This window comes from Aythya fuligula, chromosome 6 (assembly GCF_009819795.1).
Source record: "Aythya fuligula isolate bAytFul2 chromosome 6, bAytFul2.pri, whole genome shotgun sequence".
In the NCBI taxonomy this organism is placed as follows: Eukaryota; Metazoa; Chordata; class Aves; order Anseriformes; family Anatidae; genus Aythya; species Aythya fuligula.
This window is the reverse complement of record NC_045564.1, coordinates 4,965,931-4,987,364: the sequence shown is the minus strand read 5'-3', so window position 1 is coordinate 4,987,364 and position 21,434 is coordinate 4,965,931. Positions and strand designations below refer to the sequence as shown.

General features: G+C 35.7%; 1 protein-coding gene across 2 annotated transcripts in view; it reads right to left on the bottom strand.

Annotated features, from left to right (window-relative positions):
- Positions 1-5,099, bottom strand: part of TFPI (tissue factor pathway inhibitor) — a 40,617-nt gene extending 35,518 nt beyond the window's left edge. The window contains exon 1 of one of the 2 annotated variants that reach the window (XM_032189623.1): positions 4,922-5,099. The gene's annotated coding sequence lies outside the window, so the exon portion shown is untranslated. Of the gene's footprint in view, positions 1-4,476; positions 4,541-4,921 lie in introns of those variants that run through there. The other variant, XM_032189624.1, reaches the window with a different exon arrangement.
- Positions 5,100-21,434: the final 16,335 nt, after the last annotated feature.

Genomic DNA, 21,434 nt, shown 5'->3' with positions numbered 1-21,434 from the left:
CCAACTTTATGAGCTCACCATAAAGGACATACTGAGTACATTACTTGAATTTCTGTTTCCACCTCATAGAAGGCTGATTTAAACAGAAATAAATAACGAGCCAGTTCTTTATTTAGATGTTGCAATGACATCTATGTGACATGCCATATCTGAGGTAAATCTCCATTCATCATATACAGCCCTGTCCACACTGTGAGATAGTTTGCAGTAATGAAAATAAATATTAGTTTGTTCTCCCCAAAATTATTATTATTATATTAATGTGGACTAATCCAAATCACTAGTTTCCATTATTTCATAAATCTGAAAACAAAAATAACCAAAAATCTATCACTACCACATACCCAACCCTGCACTAATTCTCCCCTTTGATAACGAGGTAAGATGTACCCAAACTGGTAAGTGAAAACTAGGTTAATGTTACATTTAATGTAAAATATAGTCCAACGCCTCAGAAAACTATGCAGGAAAGATGTATACAGGCATCATAAAATGGTGCACAGTGTTTAGGTTTGGACAAAAAATAATTGGTAGTAGCAAAATCATAGGTCAAGTAATTCTATTTTCAAGTAGGGAATGCCTTCATCATTCTAATAGTACCTCACAGCTCAGAAGCAACAAACAAAACAGACAAGCAGCAATTTTAGTTATGCTTTTGGGAACTAGCATGGCAGTTCCAGCAGCAAACACCAGGATTGGAAAGCCTCCAACCTCTTCTTTCAGTGGTTTGGACTGAAAAAATACAGTGGATGTTTCCAAATCTCAGCTCTCCTCACATAGAAACAAACCGTCCTGTATTTAGCAGTTAGCTAGCCTACCCCAACCCTCTTCTCTAATGGACAGTCATTTCAGTGCTGTGTATTTGTCTTCAACTCAGTTGCGTGCATTTCCACACTGTACACACTACAGAACCATAAGCACTCTACTGCACTGAAGTAAAGCTACCACTTATTGAAAACATAACAGGCAGGCAGGCACAGGAGGAAACTATCTGCCGCAGCAGTGTCTCATGACTGATTTTGACCTTACCTGACTATTAACATTGTGAAACCTTATAATTGTAAGTCACATTTTGCACACATACCAAACATCAAAATACTAGTTATCTTGCTTTGCCAAGCAAGTTTAGCTCACCCCCTGTTTCCTGTGTCGATACATCAAATAGATTTCAACTGCAATGGCTGTGCATGCTCTGGACCATTGCACTGGTAATGCTGCAATTACCACCAATGGGAATACCCGCAGACTGAAACAGCCTCAGATTATCACTCTGCACATACTTAAAACCAACACAAAATAACACTGCCACAGAGAGGAAAGGGACACAATCCCTTGTGAATCTTCCAACACCTAAGTGGGGGGAGAGGAGATGGGGAGATGAAGATGGAAACATGATTAAAAACAACAAAACAAAAAACAAAACAAAAACAAAAAACAGAAACAACAACAAAAAAAAAAAAAAAAAAAAAAAAAAAAAACCCAAACCAAACCAAACCACCACCACCAACAACAAAAACGGCAGTAAGAGTCAATCAATGGAAAAGTAGAAAATGTTTACAGAAATACACTAATAAGTTTATACGGACCTTCCTGTCAAGTTCATAAAAAACTGTACCAGCACCAGCTAAATATTTCCTTCATATACTTGTATGCCTAATTTGCTTGTTGCAGTTGCTACCTTTAATATTATTGTTTTAAAATCGCTTCTTTTGAAATGCTCTGTTTTCTGGAAGAAGGTTGGCGTCCTTTCTCTGTCCAGCACTCATCCTGGTTCACCATGTTCAAATGTCTACTTTTTTTTTTTTTTCTTTCTCTCTAAATAGTAGATCAAATTAACTAGGTAACTTCAGTTATGCATGCCATGTATCAGGGAAAGTGACAACAATACTAAGGAAGTAAAATGAACAGCTGAATGACTAAAAATTAATGTTTTTTGCTGTGCAGTAACTATAATAGGAATGGAATCGTATGACTCCCCACATGGCTTTGCTCGATTCTATCCCCGGGACAGTCTGTCCCATACTCTAAGTTTCATAAGAGAAACACATAGATGTCAGTAGTTTGTCTTTTTTATTTTTTTAAAGAGCAATTTTACCGGGTTCAAGCATGACGACCTTTAAAATTTAGATCCCATTTTCAATCCTCTCCAAAACCCTCTGTCCAGTTTTGGTTTCTGTAGGAACTGTTAGTATCTCCCAGTTTTCAAAAAGATAATGTGACTATTCAAAATTTAGCCCAAACAAAGAGCATTGGAATTAGACAAAATGTAAACAGTGTGCTCCAAAATTGTAATGTGCATGATTCATGCTGTTCTTGAGGCCCATAAGCTCTACCGATGTTTTTGTTTGTTTGTTTGTTTGTTTTTAATATATTTTCTTGTGTTTTTAATTTTAAAATTTCTCTTCTTGTTTCTGCACCCATGCTCTGACTTCCTCTGGCAGACGTTCTCAGCACATGCTGAATGCACACCAAAAACCATAAACCAAAACCACAATACTTGCAAAGCACTTCAAGAAGCTACCACTTTCTTTTAAGACACAGAAGAGCGTTACTGCCAGGATCATCTTCTTAAAGTAAATATAGGTGCTAGAGCAGCTTCCCTGAATGGAAGAGACAACAGCAGTTCCTCTTTTTGTCCAAAGGAGATTTGATATCCACGTTTCCAGAAATTACTCTCATTCCATTGCTATATGTTGATATCTCTGAGAACAGTCTGTGCTCTCTCCACTAGGATAATTTAAGGTCCACAGAGTCACAAGAGTAATATAAAAGCCATTGGTAACCCTGTGAACAGAGAACAAACTGGGTGCTAATATTTGTGCCTGTTTATGCATTTAAAGTGGAAGGGTTATTGCAGAAATGTCCTTGAAGCTAGATCTAGAATCCACTAGTTCTTCTCTGACTGTGGGTCTGGTCTAGCTAGAGGTGAGATATCCAGCTCTCTAGAGACTCTGTGTATGTTTTCTAAAAGCCTATTTAGAAGCTTTTTCTTCTACACCTTTGCTTTGTTTCCTAGCCACATTATATCCTGGACAACTTTTCCTCCAGTCTCTTAAAATTTCCTCTCTGACAGAAATTTGTTTTTGGTACGTTCTGTGTCATGGCCCTTCACACCTGACATCCAGCTCTTAAATAGTTAACATCAATTCAGGAGTTTTGACCATTAGACTTCCAACATTAACTCTGCAATGAGATTAAGGAGGATAAATTCAGTGCCATTAATTGTTCAAACTCTCCTGCGACAAGAAGACCATAAAACTTCAGTTTAAAGTTATTCTGCATTTAGCTAAATGAGTTAAAATTCAGTTTTCATTAACAATATTAGTTAGTGTAGGCATTGCACTGCAAGGCTAAATGCACTTTGAAGATGAAATAACTTACACTGACAGCTGAAATTCATTTTATCTCCAAATTGCAAACTGTACAGTTCACAAAGTAAAGATAAACAAAGATTACTGAAATTCAATTTCAAGTACAGTTAGTGATTCCTTACCATAGAAGTTATATATATATTTTTAAAAGATATAGATTTACCAAGCAATGGTGTATATGATTATTTTTTAAATTAATCCTTTTAAGTGGGACGTTTGACAGGAAAAAAGACTATAGCAGCATATGTTTTAATCATCTTCAGCTCCTTAATACTATTCTAACTGCATACATTTCACCCAAAGTAAGCTGGTTAATGATTACAGTTTTCAAATGCAGCTCAAACAACAGGCCAAAAAAATTTATTGTGGATATAGATGCTTGCTACCTTCACATCTGATCACAAACTCTGTCTTGATAGAATTAAAGAATGAGCAAAGATGAGTAAAGATGGCAAAGGGAAAAGGCCAACAATTTTCCCCAAGTAGGTTCCCAGCAATTATGAAAACATGCCTTTGCTGTTCATATCTATACTGGCAGCTTGGATTTCCTGTCTTTGCATCTGTCTATAAGGCATTCAGGAAGGAAGGTTTATATCTTTACATGTTTTCCATGAAGTACTTTGATGACTAATTTCTAGAGTACTGAGTCACACTGACCTTTCACATACTCCCCCCATCTAAATTGTTTGAGTTTTCCCTACTCCACTTTTCCCATTGTTACATGCCTTTTCCTCATTTAAGATGTATTTAAATCTTCTAGAACAGCTATTTATATTTTCCTTTTTTTTTTTTTTTTTTTTTTTTTTAATGCAGAATGGTATCATTGTTTTTCATTGAAGAGTTACAGAAGATGAAGCTCATGCAGATTCTTACAAGTAAAATATTACATAAGTCACTGACATTTTTCTGCTTTTTTTTTTTTTTTTTTAATTGGCACCAAGGTCTGCAAGCCCCATTCACTACCTTCTTTATTGCTCAGATGTTTTAGTACTTATGAACTTCCATGTATATTATGAGTGAAATTGATTTGTATTAACATCAGCTTAATTTGACTTAAAATATTCTTGTACTTCTCCAAGTATTAATTGCTTCCAATGTTACATACCTTAGAAGGATTTGAAATAGCCTGGCAGACCACTCTGCTTGAATCAAGCCTCCCTTGAAGTTACTGTAGTAGAGGAATTGTTTGAATAAACAGAAGCTTCAGTTCCCGCCCACCCCCCAAACTCCAGCTAATGATCAAAATGAATATATTCGCTTTTTGAATGGCTTTCTTTCAAAGATATTGAACTGCCTTGGTGCTAACAATACCTTAGTCTCACATTCTGACAACCAAAGATTAGTTGTATTAGTATTTGTAAAGTTACATTTACTGTTGTACTGTTTCAGATTTATACAGAAGTCTCCCTTTTTGCAGCTGGACTTTGATTCTAAACATTTGACTACTGCATCTACCACATTTTAAAGAAAACATAACAGTGGACATTCTTTTCTGCCAGCTGAAGAAAAAAAGATCTCACGTAAAACAAAGTCTGTTACAAAGTACTCACCAAACTCCTAGAAACAGTTGTTATACACACAGAGGATTCCTGAATCCGTGCTGAATGCAGTCCTCCCCTACCAAGTCACATTGAAGATAATACGTGGGGGTGTGGTGTAAAGCTACAAAGGCAGGATTGCAACCTGATCTTCCTAGAGCAGGATCCTGCCTGTTGATTAATCAGCTAGTCCTCGTTCTTGCTTTTGTAGAGCACATGGGTTTACTCTATGTACAAGTCAGAGCCCTGCAGCAGCGGCAGGGAAGCTTCCTGTTTCAAGTTTTCATATCTGCTCCCAGTTTAAAGCAACTGTGTTCTAAATGGCACTAGCTAAACTGAAACACAGTTTTAAAGAACAAGAGACAGCCTGTAGAATATTCGCTTCTTTTTACATGGCAGACTTTAATTCAAAAGGATACCATAAGCATTACTTATTTAAGACAGAGATGTAGATTACAGTTCTGTTCTTTTTGTCAGTTTTTAAATGAAGCCATTCACTCTAGATCTAGGCTGCTTTCATTACAGTACCTGCACCTTGACTACGAAGGCTATTCTGCCTTGAACAAAATACATACACACAACCTAATTATGAATTGTATTAGTATGTGCTAAAACTAACAGTAAGCATCATCACAGTAGCCATCCCTTTCCTCAGCTACTGTATTATAAGACAGAGACATTGTAATTTATGCACATAAAGACAGTAGACCAGAATCCTAGTCCTGGACACCACTTGAAGAGAATTACCCGGGTAATGAATTAAATAGCAACAGAGACAGAAGGAACAGATGGAGAACAGCAACTTATACAATTAGTAGCTGTAACCAATTGCAATTGTTTCCAAGCAAAGACAAACAGACAAATTAAAGGGAAGATTTATATTCATATGTTCATCAACATCCCGAAAAAAACCTGGAAATTTCTCAAAGTCTGTTAACAGGTTTACTTGCTCTGAAACAACCAGAAGTGTTCCTGGTAGCTTCTGAGATCTGTCATTCTAGGATTGTAGGAATGTCTGTAATCCACTTCAAGGCAAAGCCAGTAATTATTTGAGTCCGACTATTAACTGGGTCAATAATCAAATGGATTAACTCTCCTGAAATGGGCTAGAAGCACTCAAAATGTAAAGAGGCAGCTTAAATACTGGGGGTTGGGTTCTGTCATACAGTTCCTAATTACCAACTCTGAGCTCAAATAAAGGGAGGAGCAAACCATCTCAGGAGACACTAGGTAAGCAAGTGGTCAGTCCTCTGTGACACCCAAGCCGTTGAAAAACATTTTGGGAGCCCCTGTGTTAGAAATTGGTTTCTGGTAGAACTATCCACCAATCTCTAAGGTAAAATGGACCAAAACAGATGTACTAAGGTTACATCATGATTTAAAGAAATCTGTCTATACACTTGCAATAGGAACAAAACCAACTGGGCTTCCAATAAATGACAGGTATCTTCCTTTTGCTTTTCTTAAAATGTGGATTAACAGAGATTCAAGGTTGCCCCACTATACTAGGCATTTACATCAGAACTGCATTATTTTCTGTCATATTGGATACTCAGTGGGCTGAATTTACCAGTCAGTACAAACGTATTTCTAATGTAGGGACCTGACATGGTCAAAACTTCAATCTCTCTCTTTTTTTTTTTTTTTTTTTTTTTTTTTTAATGGGAAATGTGTTTTTGTTCTTTTTTTTTTTTTTTAATTTTATTTTTTTTTTATTTTTAATTTTTATTTTTATTTTTATTTTTTTTTAAATGAATGTGTAAAAAGTTTTTCAAGGTTTATATCAGAATGTATCAGCCTCATTCCTTATTTTTTCTCCAAATTCTTCCTCAAGTCACACAAATTTGGTGTGCAAAACAGTGAAGAAATTCTGAAAGATGTAGTACACAGACATAAAAAAAACAAGACATAAGAAAATTCTGCAATACTTAAAGATATATTGTCTTATGGTCAAATAAGTAAAAAATCATATATAAAGAAATCTATATGGGGGGACATTTATGTGAATGAAACCCCTATTTTGATACAAGTTATACTAAGAAATCTTTAGTTAATATTAATAAAACAGGGTAAAAGTAAAAATATCACCATATGTAAGGGAAAAATGATTATCTAAAAGAAAAAGATAAAGGCAACAATATTTCATTTTAAGATGAATATTTTTGCTATATATTTTGCTAATATCTCTCCAGCTGTCACATTCACTTCTCCTGATTTAGTAGTCAAGAAGGTCAGCATTTGGAATCCTTTTCATTGCAATTTTAACTAAAACATAAAAAAACTGAGATGCAACCATGAGCAAACTTTGAAGATAGAAAATAAATAAATAAATAAATAAATAAATAAATAAAAACACACACACACAAAAAAACCCTCTTTTGAACCTGAAGTGGGATCAAAGAATTCTGTTCCCGTCTAATGTGGTGAGGACAATCACACCGACCTCTGTCTTGCTCTGAAGCTTACTGACAGCTTGAGAAAGTTGTCAATAGCTAAAGATCCACACCACAGGAAAAAGTCCCTACAATTCTAACAAAGCTTTTTGGTTCCTTTTTAGGAGTTACTTTCAAGATCAGCAAGTTGAAATTTCTGCAAAACATAAACAGTTACTAAAACACTTTTCTAATGTCCTGTGGGAAGTTGACAACCTTTGGAAATGCAGAACTTGCAAATCATAGAGAAATTCACTGACCTAGCTTCTCCTTAAGACATCTCCCAACTGCTGTTTTTATTAAGTTGCTGTTCTGAAGAACACAGAAATCCTTACTCGAGGAATTTCTAATCTCTGATGACATTATCATTACATTCTCTCTTCACATTTATTTACAGCATGTGCCACATGAAACAATTGTCACTATAAAGATTACAATTAATAAGATCACTCTTTCACATGACTTCTGAGGTCTACCCACAGAGTCAGGCTCTGGCCAGTAATGTAACAATAGGAACTGCACAAATTGTTGAATCAGTGTGGATAAAGACCATCTAGAGTACACACAAACAACAGGTTAGCTACCAAATCCTGCTTGTTTTGCACAGTTTGCACTGGCATGCAGCAAGGGCAATATAAGCCTAATATTCCAGTCCACTTTACAAGCCACTTTGTGCTGACATATTTGGAAATGACTCAGGTTTAAAAGTTAAATGAAAGCCCAGAGAGTATTTATATGACTCTTCTCCTATAGTCAGGAAAGCTTTTACTCAGGGATTACAACCCCAGAACATCACAGATCAGAGCAGAAAAGGACCAGTAGAAAGGCCTGAAGGACAGCAGACAAGCTCAGTGTTATTGAATGTGTTCAAAATCATTCATATCTCCAACAAATTCTGTTAAGAAATCTAACACAAGCACAGTTTATACTGCATTTCTGCCCAGCAAAAAATCTTACACGTCCACTGTTTTATGGCCTCTATACCTCTCTTCAAATCAGTAAACAGATATATAGTGCCAGCAAGACATGGGGAAAATTAGATACAATGGTTGATAACTAACTTCATAGCTTAAGAGGACTGAGGCAGAACTCTTCTGGAAAGTCTGTTTTCACTTTGAGTTGGTGGTCACACTGAGAGACTGAGAGGGACAGTGGGAAAGACAGTGAGTGAGCTTCAGATTCAATTTTTTTGGTACTCTGCATCTTTGATTTATTTGTACAGAATAGATGGGCTTTAGCAAAATATGTTATACCTAACCACCGTGCTAAATATGTGGTGCTCAGAAACAAAAATGATGCTCAAATGCCCAACCTTGCTATTGGTTTACTGTGATAAAATTGAGATAAAACAGCACAGAACTATATGAGAAATCTTTTTTTTTTTTTTTTTTTTTTTTTTTTGTCTGCTTATATAATATAAATGTATTTATTTATTGAAAACTCTATCATCTTTGAGGCAAGACTGACTACAAAACACAGTCAGAAAAACACACAAGCATTTGCAAGCTGTTCTTTAGGTCATAACACAAGTGCCTCCCTCAGTGAGGGAGTGACATTGCTTGCACTCTTGCTTAACAATATAGATGTCTGTGATGTTTTATTGCCCCCTAGTGATAACAATTCATTTTTCCACTGCTTAGTGCTTTACAGATGTCCATAGAAGCAAGAGCTTCCTGTCTCCTGCCTTCAACAAACTAAATCATAACTTAATACTTAGTGCTTGTATCGGATGAAGTTCTCAACCTCATAAAGAACCAGACAACAGCATGCTTACAGGAAACGTACCACCAGCATGGTTGGCTTGTCCCAGTGATCTTAAAGGAAAAGCTAAGAGGGAGGGAGCAATTGCTACTGGATACAGGGCAAAAGCTTCAAAGGTCCTTTTCCTCAGCACAGAAGCAACTCAGTGCAAAGTTGTTGCTCTTGCAGAGTTTCTGGAAGGAGAGACTGTTGCCATTGCCCATGTGGCATGCCACAGCAAAGAATACAAGCTGAGACCATCTACCTAGCATGGACTCCACATTTGCAGTATTAGTAGTTGTTACTTTTGTAATTAAGCATTACAGTATCTTACAACTAGTTCATCTGTTTCTCCACCGAAGTGAATGAAGGATATGCCTGCTTTTGCAGCTGAGGTCACCTACATGAAATGGCATGCAGCTGCAAGGACACATCCAGGTTAAAAAAAAAAAAAAAAAAAAAAAAAACTTTAGCTATATTCCTTCTAATAAAACTGAGTTTTGCACGTGTCTCAATTATCTGCTTTATTATTTGTATTGCGGTCTTCATAGCATTTAATATTTTAAAGCCACATAAAAATACCCAAACCAAAATATAAGGAAGACCAGAACCCAGCAGCTGACCCTTAAAAACCTGCCTCTGTAACACATTCATCCTCTTTCTCCCTCTTCTTCTTTCCTGTGAGTGACTTCACATTCTTATAAGGAAACTACAGATCTCTTGAGCGCTTTCTAAAGGCTGAAATCAGAATGCAGAGAAAGGATGACTGCTGATGCTGATAGCAGAACATAGCACTATGAGGAAACTCTGAAAATGCAGGCTATTGTCTCTGTCCTCGCTTCTGTACTCATCTTCAAAGGTAGGCTCCTCAAATGCTACTTGCTGCATTCTGAGATGCCTGGGAGAGAGCACTCTTAACAGGCTAAGGAACATGTATATTTGGGAGGTATGGATATAGTAAGGCTTAATATTACTGAAGTTGACTGATGGAAAGGTAACAACATTTTTAAAGGGGAGAGAGTCTTCAAGTTTCTCAGCTCCCTGGGTTCTTTACATCCAAATTTAGGTTATCAAAGATGTCTTGCATGTTTTGTTTTCTTTTCTTTAAAAATCAAACATGTAACAAGGCTAACAAGGGTAAGTTGGATAAACAGTTGTGTTTGTTTGTTTTAGGGGTTGGAAGAGGAAAGGAAGTGAGTGACAGATGAGAGGAAACTGATAATCAGATCCATTCCTTACTGGTTGAAAAGTTTCCCTGCTGAACTACTAAAACTGTTTGAGAAGGAGCGAGGAGTACATTCAGTATCTGCTTTTTCATTTTTTATTATTTTCCTGGTATTGCTAGTCAAAAGCATTGCCTCTTGCCAAAGGGTAGATGTGACAAACTTTCAAATTTCTTCGTATAGCTGGGCATTTGTTTTTTTTTTTTTTTCTGATCCTTATAAATATAATACTAACACAAAGTTGTTTTCCAGGAAGCAAACAAACAAAGAACATTTTTTTTTTTTTTTGAAATAAACAAAAAAAAGATTTCCTTTGGAAAACTCTGAGCTGAATCATAGTTCTTGTTTAATGAGTACTTCAACAGAATCAGTTTTATGATTTTGGGCTTCAGTCCCTCACTATCTTTAGCAAGCTTGGTGGACCAGATTTCTGATGAATGCAGTACATATCCTTTTTTTTTTGAGCCAAAAGGTGCATCATGGTAAATTTACTTCTGCAGTACTCTGGAAATGACTGTAATAATTTTTAATATTTTTCTTTTTAATATTTTAATATATTAAAATATTTTTATATTTTTATATAAAAAATTTCCATACTGCTTTAAACACAGAATGAGAGTAGGCTACACTTCTGAATCTGAGGTTGTATTTCACTTCCAGTAATTTGAGGCAGAGGCCAAGAAGGAATATTAAGTCTTGAGCAAGTAAACGCATAAGTACTATTTCACAAACTTTAAGCTCATTCTTAGAATTCTGCTTTCAGTTCTTAGTTTTCCTGTGTATTTCTCCTTACTTATGAGCTTACATAACTCATACTCTCATTTATTCATTCATTGATTTCCAACAGTAAAATAGTTTGCAACTTGGAGTATTCCTTAAAGCTGAAACCCTTAAAGAATTAGTTTCTGTTACTACCTTTTCAAAAACCCCAGGAACAAGGTACTTCCATAGTACAATTACAATAAACAGAACGTATAACATAACATTTCAAATAATACAGATATTTCAAGAGTCTGTTCCAACCAAGATCATTTGGATAGCTGAGGTAGTAGGGGGTCAGGTCAGTACCAGATGTCACTCATTTTCAGAGCCAGAAGTTTACATGAAGCTTGAATTTCATTACAAACACACATTGACTTTAATTAAAACTGAATCAGGTATGAAAGGGCGGTACTCATTTTATCAACTTCCTTATACAAGGAAGGTTTCTTAATTCTTTTTGGTCTTTTAATTTCGTTCTATTGTTTAATTATCAAAACTTGTATGAAATGTTGTATAATCTCAATAAACAAACTGCCTCACTGGACAAAACAATTGCTTAAAAATAATTTATTCCTCCCTCGGCTCATTAAATATCTAACTCTGAAACAGATATGGGATAACTAAACATTTATATAAAATTTTCATATTACTTATTTATCATGTTTTGCATTCTCATGGAGTATCTATTTATCCTCAATCAGTCCAGTATTTCACTAAGGATCTCAGTAAATATACCTCCCTTTCCGTCCATGCCTTTCAGCATGCAGTCCAAATGCAGATCAAGTCTAGAACTTCCTGGCTTAGTCACTGGATGTCACTGTTGCAGCGCTAAGAGCTTAGGTATTTTATCGGTAAACAGGAGGCAAATATACTTCTACCTTTTTTACCTCTCCATTTTTATTTATTTTTAAATGTCATTTTAAAGGGTCTTATTCATACTCTGGTTGAAATCAGTATTAGTTTTACTATGGATAGAGTATTTAGATTTATTATATGGCCTGAACACTGCTGTGAGTTGAAGAAAAGAGACTGCTAGTTGGGATTTCATTTAATTTCAAATCTACTTCTATTTGAGTTAAAAAACACGGGCTGTTTCCATCTCTCATTTAAACGAAACAAAGTGAAACAAAACACAGAACCTGGGTTTAGATAGATGACCAAGAACAGGCATTATTCCCTGTTCCTTGGATTTTTTTTTTATTCCCCCTGGAAAGTTATGAGCATGCCTGTACATTCTTTATCTTATGAACAGAAACGAACATTATTTTCTCTATGGTGAATTTGACCAGAAGCCACTACAGATGGCCCTATGAACATAAGCTAAGTCTTCTTCTATGGCATTTTACTTTTCTTTTTTTAAACACCGGCCTCTCACAGCCTGTGAGGTTGAATTCTCCTGTACATGATGGCTGGGAAATAAATAAAGAAGGTACAAGAGATGCTCAGACCATGACATAAGGAGCAACAACAGGAGTTTCACAATATGCTTTCAGAAAAGTATTTTGGGAGGATGAGTAATTGAAGGAGATGGCAACTGAGGACATGGTGAGCTGCTGCCAGCTCTGGGAAGTCTGAGCAGCTAGTAACGATGCATCCACTAAACAGGCCTGCCAAGCCTGTATCCACCCCTCAGCCCTTGCTGCTGCAGTGTCAAACTTGCTTCCTTCTGTTCGCCCCACCTCAAACATGGGGCCATTGCTCTCTTGCCAAGACTGGCTCTTAGCATACCTGCCCTGGTTGTTATTTCTGTGTTCTACCACCTGCTCACTCCTAATGCCTGCACCAGCTATAGAAAGACAATTCAAGCAACTGAGCAGGAAACTGGTTTCTGAACCCTACTGGGCTGCTAAAAAGTAAACAAAGCACTGCCAACAACTGCTATGATAAAGTCTTGCACTCCCTAGGCCAGGCCACTTCCTCCCCACCTCACTGCCTTGCAGACAGCCAAGTGTGTATTTGAAGAGGAAAAGGTTTCTTTGGGAGACAGAGAAAGGACAAAAGATGTTTGGCAAATGCTGCATATGCCTTGGCGGCTGTCTTCAGCTGCTATCCAGTATCTAAGACAACAACTTTGAGCTCAACAAGCTCCTGAAGTGTTCTCATGAGAAGTCAACAGAACACAGAAAACAACCAGTTGTTCCTGTGTGACAGTCTTATTGGAGTGCACTCACTTTCCAGAGGATGGAGGACAATTATTTACAGAGCAATCGTAACTCCTAGGAGGCATAGAACAATTGCCTGCCCTTTGCCATGCTTGTGCTCTCCAAGAAGCTAGGGACCATTAATGCTTGTCAGATGACAGAATATTAATCCATCTTCAGCAAAGTTCATACTGACTAGCTGTGAGACAAAAATCTTATTTTCCCAGTATTATTTCTACTTTCCCCCCCAACAGAGAATAAGTAATAAATAACAAGCAGATTAGACATCAGTAAGATATCTAAATATCAGAGTTCCTATGTCTTAGGAGAGACAGGTAATTAAAAGGAAAATGGACAAAAAAAAGAAAGCATGCAATTATGCAAATGGAAAACCTGAACAGCTCCAACCCAAAATTTTAAAAATATTTATAATGCAACCTAATCCATAAACATAAAGAACTCCCCAAATTGTTTACAGCTTTGGATTTTGTTGCATAACAAAAGTAGACAAAGTTCATCAGTGTTTCAGTTAGTCACAGACTGGACCAATTAACAGCTTTGCCAAGACACCATGAAACACTGGCAGCATCAAAGGATTTCAAACTGCAGTCAGCTCACAACCTGACCATTTAAACTGGTTTTGCTATTGAAGTCTGGTGAATCTCAAAATCCAGTAAAATGAGATTTTTTAAGAACCTCTTTGATACAAGTTTTGGAACTACAAGCAGTTATTCAATTGTAAGAAAGAGGCACAATCTGTCAAATCAGCCACAATATACCTTAAAACCACCTGGAACTGTTGCTGTTATTGTTCTAGTTCCATATTTGAAAGGTATCTACATGTAGAACAGTGGGAAGCTTCTATGTATTTACAGAAGTTAGATCAATCACGTATGCCACTACACAATAATATCAATCAAGTCTATATGTAATTCCTCTTCTCCATCCTGAGTAAGTGATTCCCCTTACTGGACCACATTGTAACAGCTCTGAGATCTCTCCAGTTGGGTCACTCTGTTTCTATTTGGATACTAGTTTCACACATGTCAGTAACGCTATTTTTTTTTTTTTTCAATAATAATAAAAAAGAAATCTATCAAAAGGAAAAGTCTCTACCTCAAGAAGAAGGGAAGTACTTGATTAAAACTGCAAAAAGCATAGCATGTTCAAAGTTCAGTATCACAATGTTTCAAAGCTACTCAATCAAGAGAAGACCATGTCAAACATGAAGTATTTTGCACAGTGTAATACTGAAAACTGATGATGCAATACTAATAAATCGTGTGTCACGGGTCCTGTGACACCAGTCTAGACAGGAGACCCCATACAAACTCATTAGGTAAGAGCTACCTTAGATGACTGCTATACATCAAGTTATTCATTGGTAATGCCATTTGTTCCTTTCCTTAGTAGGGAAATGACTTCAGCTAATACACAGGGTTCAAAACATCTCTTACGTGCAAGAGTTTCATGGCGCACAAACAAAAATGCAAAAAATAAAAAAGATCCTTTGCAAGATTGCCTGTCTCAGGAGGTAGGAAATGGAACATATAATGCCTTTCACAAGAGTTTTCCATTTTGGCTTAATCTTTTCAAAATGAAGAATAAACATCTGGGATGCTGACCAGCCAAAATCACTTAAGCATATGCCTAATTCTAAACACATGAGTAATAACACTGCAATAAGGAAGCATTTTTACAATGCAAAAAAAATATTTCTCAGTATGCTACATTAAATTGTACTTACTACTGCATTTTTATCTCATTAGCAATTTTAGACACGTTCCACTGGTTGGTTACTAGATAAATGATTCAACTGAAACTCTATCCATAACAGGAATGAATTAATTTAATGCCAGTGAGTTCATACAAAACATTTACTACCAGTGTTACCAGAGAAGAAGTCATATTGGAGGAAGTAGGAAATTGAGATTAAGATTTACTGAAGATTGACAATATAATGATGTTGTATCAATAACCAGAAAAAATAGTATTTATAAGTTATTCATGAGGAGTACTTACTTCCCTTGGTACAGCATAATTCAACACAGCTGTTCAGAGTACTCACAGAATTTGTATTTACAATATGTGAAAATTTGTATGGTTTCTATGGAAAAATCGAAATTCGTTTTCTGTAAAATACTAGTTAGCTGAGGGGCGAATTTTTAAATGACAACTCCCACTGAAATATTTCATTCATATAAACAGTTTTTTAATAATCACTATGAAAGACAGTATAAATTAAAATTTATCATACCATCATACTTTTGCACATTTCTCTGAACCAAACCTACAAGTGGTATTTACTGATGAGATTTCCTTTTGATGCTTATTTTGTAAGGCTTTGTGATAATGCATCTTTTCATTAAACATCATCATGAAGCTGGATCAAGGGTTGAAGTCTCCCTCCACCTTTCCTGAATTAGTTCATTTTATTAAGAAAACATGCAGAGGAGGAGGATTTTTTATAAAGCTTGGGTACCGTATGGAAAGAAGATTAAAAATTACTCTGTATTTCCCTTTGATCCTCTGCAATCTCTTTCCAGTGCCATACAAATCTCCTCTAGATTCTGGCAGAAACTTGACAGCTTATTTGATTTCTTTACAGCATGAGGGATAACAGGGGTCATACTTTTTGCGTCCTTACTTTACAAGGTAACAAAACATGCCCAAAGCCAAGATACAATAATACACACAGTCTGTTCTAATACCGTGGATAACTATTCTAATGTAAGCATATACATTTATTTCACAGAATAATGCTTGTAAAAGCAAGTTGCAATTGCTTGCACCTATGTTTCAAGGAAGCTCTTGATACCAACTACTTGCAGTGATTCAAACAGAGAACTGATTTCCTCCTAATAGCTACACTTAAGAAGAACAAAGATTTCCAACAGTCACCAGAGCACTCTGTTGGACCAAAGAAAAAATTTGATTTTTGCAAGGATAGTCCAAGTTCTTAATCCTACTGGAAACCTGGATTTCTTTCCCCTGAGATAGTGGTGAGTATGCCTTTTCTCCAAATGTGACATGAGGTGAGGAAGACAGGAGGCCAAGTGAATAAGCACATGAACTCTGAATCAAGGTCATTGCAACCTGGTTGCTTTTTTGATATTTCAGCTGCTTAAGAATTACCTAAGAAGAAAAAAAAAAAAAAAAACACAACAACAAAACAATGCTATCAGGTGAGGTGGTGATTGTCATTTACAACCAGAATATGTTATGAGCAGGTTTTGCCATTCAATGATAATCTTCACAATTGCTTATGCTGTGTATTAAGTTTATCTTAACACTGCAAGTGTTTCATGAGGATTTACAATCCGTTGTTTTAATGGAAAACCATCATGCTGGCACTGTGTAAATAAAGCATATACTGACCTCACACATGCCACAAATAGCTATTCTATTGCTGTGCCTCCCATAAGTAAAAGATACATGAGAGAGTTCAGAGAACATGTATTGTAGTAGACCAAAACAACAACAAAAAAAATTAGTGATTTGGATTTGGGTGTACAATAACTGCTAATGAAAACTGTATCTGCCGCTAATCTGGTATTTATGCTGCTACTGTTATGGCATGCATTAAGGAGTACTTAGTACAGCTAATGACAAAGCAAAAATAAAACGATTAATTGAATTGTTTTGTAACCTGCATATTTCAATTAATGATAATTAAAAAATAAAAATAAAAATGCAATATACCACTGAAGTCATGGTTTCTTTGCAAATAATAGGCCATCTCTTAGTGGGGAAAAACAACAACAACAACAACAAAAACAGCAACAAAAGCAAACAAACAAAAATCAACTTCCTTTAAGCTGAATGATTTAGGAAAAACAGTAAAGAAAAATGCTGGCAAACTTTTTGTAAGTCATTTTGTACTATCAAAATCAAACTATTCTATTCAGAAAACTTGTAAAATTTTGCCAATGAGCGATATTTCTAACACTTTCTTATTACAAACACAATAGTGTAAAACAGAGCTTTCTCAGTAAGTATTCTATGACATTTTTATTGTTTTAAAAATATCAATAATATTAGTTATATAACCAGCGATGATTTGATGTGATTTTACACTAACAGCAAAGGATAGCAGTGCTGCATTTTACTACTTAGGAGCATATTAAAAACAAAAACAAAAACAAACTAATTCATGTTTGACTGTAAGTAGCCTGTAGATTTTGCAGAGGCTAAATGCCTAATCACATTATTTGTCTGCACTGCTGCTTTGTCATGCAGTATATGCGACATTCTGAAAAGCATGGTCTAGCTTGCAACTGACACGTCAGATCAGATCTGAACTCAGATCAGATCATGATGGGGGTTGGAACTGAATGAACTTCAAGGTCCTCTCCAACTCAAACTATCCTATGATTCTTATGAGTCCTGCAGAAGGGGACCAAGTAAACTTTATTTGCATATAAGCATAGGAATCTTGTAACTCTGCTGCTGTATCCATTTCATTTATCTGTTCCACAAAGCATAATGATGGATGATTTGATCATAAGTGTCCCAAGGAACAAACTTTCATCTCATTTTTATTCACTTACTGATGAACCAACAAGAAAATATGTAGAGTGTGGAATTTTAATAAAATGAATCCTGAACGGGAGACAGACTCAGAATGGGCTTATATACTGAAAAGTAAGATAAGAAAAATGAAGTTTTCAGGACTTGTTCCTTGTATGCATATAGAACAATGCTCATTCAGGCAACAAGCATTTTTAAAATTCAAGGTTTTTCTTCATTTCTGTTAGTATAGTGCAGAGTATGTAAGATGAGGTCAAATTTAACAAGAAACAAGACAAAGCAACCTTTGGAGTAATTAGTCATTCATAAGGAAAATACTTTGTAAACATTTGCACAAGAACATATACAATTTAATCATTTCCTTATCTTCTACTTGACCATCAAGTCCATTAGTTCATTCAGTGGTACTGGTCAGGCTGCATTTTTCCAGGTTAAGTCAAAATTTTAGAAATAATGAAGAACACAGGCATTATCATGACTGACTTGTTCTGTTGTTTAAAACAACTTGCTGGTTTTTGAACTGTGTTTTTTGGACACAAATTACAAGCAGGTGGGTAGGCCAGCTGGAAAGAAGGAAAAAAATAAAGCAGAAAGTTGCAATTGCCCAGAGCATGAGAGACATTTAAAGATGAATCCCTAGGGAGTTTTTGTATGTATTTTTGGAAATAAAAATGTTCGTGCTAAATTAGGTCCCCAGTAAACAGTATTTTTTTCCAAAAAATATTTTTTTTTTTTGCTAAACATAGTTGGTTTACTCTCAAAAGAAGATCCTTACATTTTTTTACAGAGAATATTCACATTCAACTTTCTTATCAAAATCTATCAACTATCAATCTTTTGCTTACCAGAGACAATAGGAAAATGATTAACCAACTATCTGTGTGAATAATTGGCTGCCAGTTCTTTCTGCTTATTGAATTAAGGGAAAAATGAATTAGGTAATTTATTGAGGAAATACCTTGGCTGGGCATCAGGCATATCAAGGGGCACGTGCTTAATGCCAAACTGGAAAACAGTTTCTTGGTGATTGATTACTGGTTTTTGGTAAAAAGCATGAGACTTCACAGTGGTGAATTTAGTTACTTGCTAGTTAGTTTGAAGAAGCCTTTGTGAATATGGTGGTAGTTTTTATTAGGAGAAAAATTAATGTCCTAAAATTGTATTTCTTTCTTCATCAGTCAACCATGTCTTCAAAAAAAAAAACAGAAAGGCACTGCAGCTCTGCAGTACACAGCATGGAGGACAACCACCCTAGGACTCTCCTCCTAGTTTGCCCATGTACCTTTTTCCCTTCGTGCTAAGGTCTGCAAAGTGTTGAGAGAAAAAAAAAAAAAAAGTTTACCTTTTATTTCAAAATGGACCTGAAAACAGTCTGCTCAGTGTAGCTTTCTCATAAGAAAAATGAAGCCCTGCTCTACTAGAATATATACATCTAAAGTTAAACAGGAGTGTAGGTTACTGAAGACAGAATAGGATAAAAATAGTAATTGTGGTTTTACTCACTGTTTGATATACGCAGAGGTTCTCTGATGTACTTTGATTTTCCAAAAGAATCAACAAAACAAAACAAAAAAACAAAAACAAAAAACAACAAACCACAAAGATGTTTTCTCAGATTTACTTTAAAAGGTTGCTTAACACAGCAAATATTCTGTACACATGGTACCAATCAATAGCTGTAGAATAGTCACTTCTTCACTGAGTACATCTATTTTTGTAAAGTATACATATGAAAAAACACATTGAAACTCCACTGTTACAGTGGCTACTTGTGCGAACATCTCTATTCCCCCAAAACAAGAGGAGTTTAAGTGGAACACTGAATATTTACCACCTCATAGGCATGGAGATACTCCAGCATCAAGAGTCTATCAAGAAAAAGACAACTTCTGTTTGACATGATCTATTTTCCTAGGATAAGCAATAGATAAACAAACCTCACTCTAATATCTACAGTAAGAATATCAAGTTGATATAAGAATATCAACTTCATACTAGAACTGAGTCACTTCTGACAAGTGAGAAGATGTGATGGAGGAAGAAACTTATCTGATGGCTAAGTCTTTACCTTCTCTTTGCACAGGCACTTTTTGGTGGTTGTGGTTTGGCTGGTCGGCTTGTTTTTATTTATTTATTTATTTATTTATTTATTTTTAAGTCTGAATTACAGCCATCTAAATTCCTTGAAGGATGGACAGTAAGTCAGGTCTTAAGATATTACACCGAGAAAACATCCATAACAGATACACTTCATTGTATCTAAGCAGCAGATAGTTCACTATGCCATTACACTAGAATTCATTTTAAAATGAGCAACATCAATAAACCACAATGAACCCAGGTGTTCAGGTGTTAAAGCCTTGCAGGGATAATACAAGGGCTTTTAAAAATTGTGAATCAATTCAGGACTTCTGAATAACCAAACATTACTATGATTGATTTCAGCAAGATACAGTCATTTAAGTATGAGAACAAGCTATTCCAGCTGGTAATATGAAGTTTTACAAGACAAAATAAGCAAGAAAAATCGGAGAAGAAAATAAGCATTGATATCAAAGTATAAAGTATAACAACGTAGGAATTAAGTTAGCCTGTCAGTATTGTTTAATTCTGTGAAAGTACATCATGGATTTTCTTTGCATGAACAGGATTCAAAAGCAAGAACTGCACTATAGGCTTTCAAACAGCATGTGACATGAAAATTAAAGTCATTAATAAGCAATTTTATTCAGAGACAAAATGTGATATAAATGAAAACAGTCTCCAGCAAAGAAAGTCAACTACTACCACACAGAAGGTGAGCCCATGCCCTGCTTTCTGCATGCCTAATGAGAAAGGCCAATCTGAAGGCCAAGGAGTTGAGCAACTCTTGTGCCCCAAAGGTCTGAAGCAAACTAGAAGGAACATTCATAACACAAGCCTTGACAACTGCAGCAGAGCTTTACAGATTTTCTTTCAATGGAATAATAAGTTGTTCATTTCCACAAACTCCACAAGACTATACAAATATGCGCATTCTATTTCAGCAATGCACAGCAGAGAACTAGGCCCACATTCCCTAAATGTTTTTTTATTTTTATTTTTATTTTATTTTAAACAAAGGACGTCTGAACAGTGTGCTCACATCGCTGGCTATTTATGAAGAACCACATTCTTGACAAATGACCAAGCTAAAAGTTAATTTTCTTTAACCCTTTGCTGAAGCCTTTACACACTTTTAAAAAACATGTGCTGTGAACTTCAGTAAACATTACATTTATGAAGCCAAGTCTCACTGGTTGGTGCTGGTCACTGTTAATGAGAGCCAATTACTCAAATCAGTGTTGTAGCAGTTTCATTGTCTGCTATGAACCAGGCAACATTTTTATACTATGACCAGAAAGAAATGTTTTAATTGCAAGAGACTTAATTATAGACAAACAAGTCTACGATCAAACAACAAAGAAAGAAAAAACATTGCTTGCCTGAGAAATGGGAAGATGCTAACAAATCCTGCTGACATGATGCATGAGCTTGCTATTTGGAAGTGCGACATCTTAAAATATTTCTATGTCTCCTAGTAGTCTAAAAGCCATGATAAGTTCTACAATGCAGCTAATAATTTAAAAGTCTCAGTAATACTGAGGCGTCAAACCAGCAGCATAACAGTCTACTTTCTGGCCAAGACTCCAACACTTGTCTTAGGTTCCTGGACTAC